The sequence below is a fragment of the Mustela nivalis genome (assembly GCF_964662115.1).
Source record: "Mustela nivalis genome assembly, chromosome: 19".
Lineage (NCBI taxonomy): Eukaryota > Metazoa > Chordata > Mammalia > Carnivora > Mustelidae > Mustela > Mustela nivalis.
The window spans coordinates 21049105-21056381 of NC_139038.1; the positions used below are offsets into that span (position 1 = coordinate 21049105).

The window sequence follows — 7277 nt, forward strand, 5'->3', positions numbered from 1 at the left end:
AGGGAGTGCAAAGGCTTTGGGTGGGAGGAAGCCTAAGCTGTTTGAGGAATCAGAATACAAATAAAAATATGGCGCTTGGGGGAAGGGGAGGAGAGAGGAGGTGAGGGTGGGTATGGTGAGAGGTACCAGATGAGGTCAGAAGGATTGCCTGGGTCCCAGTTACGGGCCCAGGCTTCATCTGTAGAGCTGGGGAGCCCCGGAGAGATGTGTAGGGAGGGTGGCAGCTCTGGAAGCAGAGACTGTTCAGGCTGCGGGAAGGGGTGGTGGGCGGGGTGGGAGGGGGAGTAGGTTCAAGAACATCCACCAAGACCTGGGAGGTGAGCAGTCCCACTTCATGTGAGCCCCGGAGGGTGTGTTTGCTTTTGAAGGAGCCAGGGTGTTTTGTTTCTTTTGCTGTTTTCCTTGTGTGAAAACCAGCTACTTGTGTGAGGTGTGTGTGTGGGGTCTGAGGGAGGAAAATACATTGCTTGCTTGGGTGTGTTGATCCTTCCTTCTTCACAGGGTGTGGGAGGGTGACCTCCCCTGGCCCACTCCCTGCGTGAAGCCCTTCAGGTTGGTCTTAGCCCAAGGGAGCCTGTCCTGCAGGCTCTTGAGGGCAGAAGCATCTGGGAAGGGGTCAGGAGCCGGGTTTCAGCCTGCCGGTGCCTGGAGCCCACACCCCTCTGACTCAGGGACAAAGGGTGGCTGTGGCGTTCCTACCAGCTTGTCCCTGTGACTTCCCAACACCCCACCGTCCCGAGGAGGTATCAGACCTCAAAGAGCTCCTTTCACCTGGTCCTGTCTACACTGTACTGGGCAGAAACTTCTTGAAGCACCTGGCAGGACAACCGCTCCCCATCTGTACCCCCTGTTAGCCACCGGTGAGTGGAGGCGGTAGAAAGCCACGCTCACATCCTCGAGAATTGTGGACATAGACGTAATTTATTTTGAATCCTACCACTAAAGAGCCTCTCCTAAAAGGCAAACCAGCTCACCCTGCTCAAAACAAGAAATAAGAATGCTTGCTCTTTTCCTTCACTGGAAAGGTTTTTTGTTTTTTGTTTTTTGTTTTTTTAAATGGGTGGTACCCTTTCCGGAGGAATATGCCAGACCTCGTGTGGATTCGCAGTTCTTTTGTGAGCGGGCTCATTATGAGTCAGATCTCTTCTTTATCAGTGGCTGCTCAGGTCACAAAGGGTTAATGGAAAATGGCCTTGTCCCCCTGCAGGGGAACCCTGCCTCAGAGGGAAGACTAATTGTACCAGCTCTGGGAGATCTCTGAGCTCATTCTGAGGTAGATCAGAGATGAGTTTTGAAAATGTACTCGTTGCTGGGTGGCTTTTGTGGGAGAAGCGAGGGGAGGGGAATGGTGTTCCCTCAGGACTAATTGGTTGTTTGTGTGCAATGAGAAAAGCGGCTCTTGGAATCTATTCTCTTGTAAGGTTTTTATTTTTTATTTTGTAGCCAAGACTTGTTATCACTAGAAAATTCAATAAATAAATGGACTCTGCAAATCAATAAAATAATTAGTAGGGTATTTCTGGGTGAAAAGAATTTTTTAAATTGAAGTGAATATGACTGACTACCAGGGTCAGGGAGGTGACAGAGGGAGGCCAGCCAGGTCAGGGAAGTGATAGGTAGAGGTGGGGCTGAGGAGAATTGGAAAGCAAGCTCTCCTCAGCAGCCCCCCTGCCCCCAACTAAGGGATGCTTCCCCACACCTCAGCTGAGGGCTGACGGTTGCCATGTGGGAATGTGGGCTCAGTGTTGCCTCCTCTTCTGTTTTTTTCGAAAGAAGCTGAACATCTGGATTTTTACATGGAATTAGTTGGCAGCTAAATTCAAAATACTTCTCTGCAAGGTTGCACATGACATAGATGGTGTAGCTCACCTGCTTACGACCTTGGGTCTGGATTGTGAAGAAATTCTTTTATTTCAATGATTTACATTTACTTGCGGCCCTGATGAAAAGAGGGAAGATTAAATGTTGGGTCTCACAACCTTTGGGCCTTTGCTTCTCTTATTGGAAGGAGGAGGCTGATATTTTCAGAACTCTGCTCATAAAGGACTCTATTTTCAAAGTGGAGAAACATAATCCATATTTAACCCATTGGCCCAGCAGAGAATGATCACCAGGGAAACCGTCAAGGGAGCCATCAGGGCCAACAGTTCTAGCCAATGATTTCTCAGCCCCACATGGAGTCCATTGGAAGCCACCATGTAAAGTTGTATAGGTTGTGTACTGTTCAACTGGAGAGGGTCTTACTCACAGTGTAGACAGCCCCTGGGCAGTGTTATCACATGAGCCGTGTCAGAGACCACATGTCAAATATTCTAGAGTGGACAGTGCCATACATGTTTGGGCGAGTGCTTAGTGTACTTGAGCTAGGTAGACTTAACTTTCCACTTGACTGTGAGCTTCTGAGAGGATGGATTTTGCCTTCTAGTTCCAGTAATTAGTATAGGGCTTGGCACAGAGTAGACAAAACTCCCCCCACCCAGCCCCATGTCAAATATCCAGGAAACCACTGGAAGTGTACTATGGAGACTAGGAGAAAAGATGCATTTAGAGATTGAGATTTATGGATCATTGGCGACTTCTCAAAGTCACTGAAATAACTAAGGTTGCTGGGGACCGTGGGGGACAGGGACCTGGGCTGACAGAAGAAAGGAAAACGAATTCATGAAAAAGAGTGAGGATGAATGGTCACAGGCGTGGAATCAAGAGAAATACCACAAAAAGCAAGGACCCACCATTGTGTCCCCATCCTCAGCGCATAATGAATATTCTCAATAGATATTTGGTAAATAACCGAATGAATGAAGTAGTGAGCAAGGGGCACTGTCAAGTCCTACAGAGAAATCACACAGAGCAAAGACTGAAGAGAGTCCTTTGGGTTGAAAAGAGGCAATTAGACAGTTATTAATGATGTTGGGAGACCAGTAGCTGTCTCAGGGGAGCTGTCCCTTCCTCCAGGAAGCTTTCCATGACCATCCCATAAACACCCCCTCCTGATGGTCCTCTTCTTGCCATAACACCTCACACTCCATCTTCAACATCGGAGCATGGGCTTGTTACCCAGCATTATATCTTTGTTCTTGAAACTCTAACTTGATTCCTTTGACACCAACCTGGTGTCAAAGGTAGGGTGTGAATAAAAATTTTTCTTTAAATAGTGATAACTAAGGAAATAGAGAAAACTAACTTTTTGTATAAAATAGTAGGTGCCGGATTAAAAAACGCGTGAACGTAAATGGACGTCGAGCGGAGGGAGAAGCACAGTGTTCTGGGGGCATCGCTCCGGTTTCACCAGGATATTCACGGGCAGATCACTAGCATTTGGCAGGGCTGAGGGAACCAGGAATCCACGCCGGAGTTCTTGAGATGCAGCTTCAAACAAAGGAGCATTTTTGTCCTGCCCGTTTCAGCCCTGAGAACTAGCAGTGAGAGCTCTTGAGGTTAAGAGCGACAAGAGAGGTTCGGTAAGGCTGGCTCTCGATGAAAGTGGAGGGTAGACTTCCAGCATCTTCCAGCCCTGCATAGAGATGTTTACCAAACCTGGAGACATGTGCACGGCACACTGCTAAAGGAAAAGCGGCTACCAAATGACAAGGGCAATGTTTATTTCCAAGACGAATGTATTTTTCTTTCCCATTCTAAAAAACAAAACAAAACCCCAGAAAACAAACCTGAGTTTTTCTTAGAAATTAACAGATATATAAGAAATCAGAGACATTCACTTAAACTGGTTACCTGGTGACGACTGACTTTTATGTTTGAGACTTTTCATTTTTCCTGTGGTTTCTGAATTGAGAATTACTACGTGAGCAATAGAAAACCACAATAGAATTCCCACGTGAACATTCCCCGTGTGAAGTTTTTGAATAACATGCTTAATGACAAAATGATGAGGAGGGTATTTGTGAAGTGACAAAAGTAGATTGCACAGCGAGTTACACAGAGCACTGAGCGATGTCAGGTGGCCAGTGTGGGTTTATGTGGCTCTGTGCATCTGTGCCCGGGAAAGTGGTGGTTATCTCTGTCTCCTGGCAAGCCCTGAGGTGACTCTTGTATTTGTCTTTTCTGTGTTTCCTGTTGTAATGTTGTAATACCTATAATTAATGTCACAGCACAATTTAAAAAATTTATAAAAATCTCCATTACAATATCTACATGTTACCTTATTTTTTTTTAAAGATTTTATTTATTTATTTGACAGAGAGAGATCACAAGTAGGCAGAGAGGCAGGCATAGAGAGAGAGAGGAGGAAGCAAGCTCCCTGCTGAGCAGAGAGCCCGATGCGGGCTCGATCCCAGGACCCTGAGATCATGACCTGAGCTGAAGGCAGCAGCTTAACCCACTGAGCCACCCAGGCACCCTACATGTTACCTTATAATTAAAATTATTAATAAACGTGAGTGCAGGGTGTCTGGGTGGCTCAGTCAGTTGAGTGTCAGACTCTTGGTTTTGGCTCAGGATGTGATCTTAGGGTTGTAAGATTAAGCCCTGCATTGGGCTTCGTGCTCATCAGGGAGTCTGCATGGGATTCTCTTTCTCCCTCTCCCTCTGTCCCTGTCCAGCTTGCACATGCACTTTCTCTCTCTCTCTCTTTAAAATAAATGAATAAATTAATAATCTTTTTTAAGAAAAAAGATTTTATTTATTTATTTGACAGACAGAGATCACAAGTAGGCAGAGGAGCAGGCATGGGGCAGGGGAAGCAGGCCCCCTGCCAAGCAGGGAGCCTGATGCAGAGCTTGACCCCAGGACCCTGGGATCATGACCTGAGCTGAAGGCAGAAGCTTTAACCCACTGAGCCACCCAGGTGCCCCTAAATTGAAAATCTTTAAAAAAAAATAGGGGTGCCAGGGTTGCACAGTCAGTTGAGTGCCTGACTCTTGGTTTTGGCTCAAGTCATGATATCAGGGTCATTAGATCAAGTCCCTCATTGGGCTCTGCATGCAGTGGGGAGTCTTCTTGGGTTTCTGTCTCTCCTTCTGCCCTTCCCTGCTCTGTCCCTCTCTGTCTCTCTCAAATAAATAAATAAATAAATAAATGTTAAAATCAGATAAACATGAATACCCATAAGGATGTCAGAAAAAACATACAACAGGCCAGGAAACATGTCTGTACATCCTATAAGATTTTACAACTTGAAAATCTTCATATTTTTTTGTTTCCTATTCTCATGCGGAATTAAAGTAAAATCCTTTTTAAAAAGATTTTATTTTAGAGAGAGCACAAGTGAAGGGAGGGACAGAGTGGGAGAGGGAGAGAATCTCAAGTACTCTGTGCTGAACAGAGCCTGACTGGGTCTCGATCTCAGGACCCTGAGATCATGACCTGAGCTGAACCCAAGGATGGATGTTTAACCAGCTGAGCCACCCAGGTGCCCCGACAGTATAACCCTTTAAAAAAAAAGAAAAGAGGAATGAAGAAGCACCGCTTTGGTCATGTTGGGCTCCTCCCCGCCTGCTTAAAACCCTTCCACTGCTCTTGTGTTATTTTTAAAATTTTTAAAAAAGATATTTATTTAAGAGAGCAAGTGAGAGAGAGCACAAGCCGGGGAAGGGGCAGAGGGAGAGAAAGCAGGTGACTCCCCGAGTGTGGAGTTCGACATGGGGCTCGAGGAGGGGCTCGGTCCCAGGACGCTGAGATCACGACCTGAGCGGAAGTCTGCCATGAAGTCTGCCGCTCAACCCACTGAGTCACCCAGATGCCCCTCCCTGTTACTTTAGAACAAAGTCCAGCCCCCCTTGCCAGGAAGCTGACTGGCCAGGCCTTCGATGAGCTGGCTCTGGGTAGCTCTGTGTCTTCTGCTGTCCCCTGCTCCCTCGTGCCCGTGCCACTGCAGTCCACTGACTCCATCCCCAGCCCTCCTGGACTCCTGCACGTGCCGTCATGTCCGCTGGGACACACTCCTTCTTCCATCACCCCCTGTCCTGTCAAACTGCTACACAGAGTTGAGGTACCAGTACAAACCCCACTTCCTTTCAGCTCTCTCTGCTCCCCCGTTTGGTCATCCTTCCTTACGTTGTCCCGTCACACTGCTCGACTTCTTTTCAAGCACCCAAAACACTGTTGTCATTTCTTTTATGATGTCTCTTCCTATTAGTTTGTGTCTCTGGCACTGGGCCCACTAGGGCATTCCTGATGGAAGCAGAGATGTCCCATGAAGATGTCTGCTGTGTGGGAGTGAGAGCGCTCGCCTGCTGGGGGACCACAGGGAGGGGAGCTCAGAGCTTCCCACTCATTCCCGGCCTTCAGAGATGGAGTATGTCCGTGGCAGTCCCCAAGATTCCCAAGGCTCTTAAGCCTGATAGAAGAAGAGCTTAGGGAACCAGCCAACACAGGGGGCAGTGGCAGTGGCAGTAGGTCTAGCAGTAGAAAGACATATCCCTGATCAGGTCATGTTCAAGTTAGTCCTTGAAAGGGGAGATCACTTGGAGGATGAACCGGCACAGAGTCACAGTGGCGAGGAAGTGCTGTCCAGAGTGCTGAATACTCAGAGTGAGGAGGTGGGCAGGAGGAGGGCGCCAAGGGGGGACAGGGCTTGCAGGGAGTGACATAGGAAAGAGCGACTAGGTCCAGATTACAAAAACCACTTATTCCATGCCTTGGACTTCAGGCAACGTGGAGCCAGCCAAGATTGATTTGGTTTTGCATGGATATTTCATAAGCAGCTTAATAATTGGAAACCGTGCCAATTAGCTCTCCGTGATGGCCTCCATGTTATAGCTGTCAGACGCAGGTGCCGCGGTCTATGTCAGAGAAACCCCAAACATGTAAACAGCTCACTTGATCTGAAATACTAAGTTCTTTCATTCAAAATGTTGTGGGAAACAAAAACAAACAGTGTTCACAGGCAGTGTCATTGGGGAGCTAAAACATTTCTGTTTTGCTGAAGCTCTTTAAAAAATTTATAGCAAGATCAACATTATAATGCCAATACAGGGAATTTTTTAAACCCAAACAAAGAAAGAAATGTAACCACCGGTTGAACACAAGAGGATATAATAAGTCTTGTGCTGAAGAATGCTAGCTTGGAAGAGCACACGCTCGCTTTAACAACAGAGCAGGAGACAAAGAAACAGCACAAAATAGCTTTCAATGGAAAACAGTATTCTTGCCCTGCAGCTTCCCGCTTGAAATCCTGATTCTCAGAAGCAACCAATCTTAACCCTTTTAAACTGTTTCTTCTGGCGGTCACCTCCATATTACAGCTAAACAAACAATGCAAAAACAGCTGTGCTCCTTATGAACATGCGCGCTCCCTGCTGACTGCCAGCTACGGTGGA

At 47.0% G+C, this 7277-nt stretch overlaps 1 long non-coding RNA gene across 1 annotated transcript in view; it reads left to right on the forward strand.

The window, feature by feature from the left end:
- The window catches only part of LOC309854969, an 84038-nt gene extending 80639 nt beyond the window's left edge, over positions 1-3399 (forward strand). The window contains exon 5 of the long non-coding RNA XR_014306507.1: positions 3201-3399. This is a non-coding gene — a long non-coding RNA (uncharacterized lncRNA). The remainder of the gene's footprint in view (positions 1-3200) is intronic.
- The last annotated feature ends 3878 nt before the right edge of the window (positions 3400-7277 follow it).